Raw genomic sequence first — 1,099 nt, forward strand, 5'->3', positions numbered from 1 at the left:
AAAGGTTGTGGACACATGTGGTACCTAAAACATTCATGGATACCACAGTGATTAATGTGTCTGCAAGCAGTTTGGAAATGGGAATGTATCTATGCAAACATATGTGGTACCTATAACTATGTTAACATGTGGTACATATTACTGTGTTGTTTGCATAGGTACATTTTCATTTACCAAAGGTTGTGGTTTCRTGTGGTACCTAAATCATTCATGGATACCACAATGATTAATATTTCTGTGCAAACAGTTTGGAAATGCAAACATATGTGATATCTATGTCTGTGGTAACATGTGGTACATCTTACTGTTTTGAATTTACATATAAAAAAACAACGAGTTTTTGGTGATGCAAATATACATCAGATACTAGGGTGTCAGATACATACGGTAGCATGTACTCCTCAAGTCCAATGATTATCCTTGCTTTAAGAGAACAAAAAACATGATTTTAAATTGATTCATTATTTAAACAAGCAGGAAATACTTTGAGCCATTATGGAAAGCTAATCTAATTTTGCCTTTTTTTATTATCTCATTAAATATCATTAATCTAATTTGACCATTTTGCCCTTTTTTTATTATCTCATTAAATGTCATTAATCTAATTTTGGAATCACATTAATTAAGATTTTTTTCAATTTTAACCATTGATATTTAAGATGTGTGATTGAGATTGGTTCTCACAGTTACCACAAACAACTCAGTTCTCATTTGATTAAGCCCATATATATATATATATATATATATATATATATATATATTTGGGTTCTTAGACCAACTTATATATGCATATAGACTAATTTGACGACAACCACAAATGATTAATATGTTGTTTATAATATGTGAATTCTTTTTAGTGTTTTTCATAATATGTTTATCTTTAACATGCACTTTCTTTTTTTCAAATGTACCTTCATATGTATTAATTGTTTCACATCATATTTCATAGACATTAATATAGTTGATCAGTGATTTTCATAATGGTCGATTTTTAATGGCTGATATTTAATTATTCATATATATATATATATATATATAGAGAGAGAGAGAGAGAGAGAGGGGGATATTTACTTTGCAAACCATCCATTTCATACAAATC

This window comes from Cynara cardunculus, assembly GCF_001531365.2.
Source record: "Cynara cardunculus var. scolymus isolate 2C chromosome LG 12, CcrdV1, whole genome shotgun sequence".
NCBI lineage: Eukaryota > Viridiplantae > Streptophyta > Magnoliopsida > Asterales > Asteraceae > Cynara > Cynara cardunculus.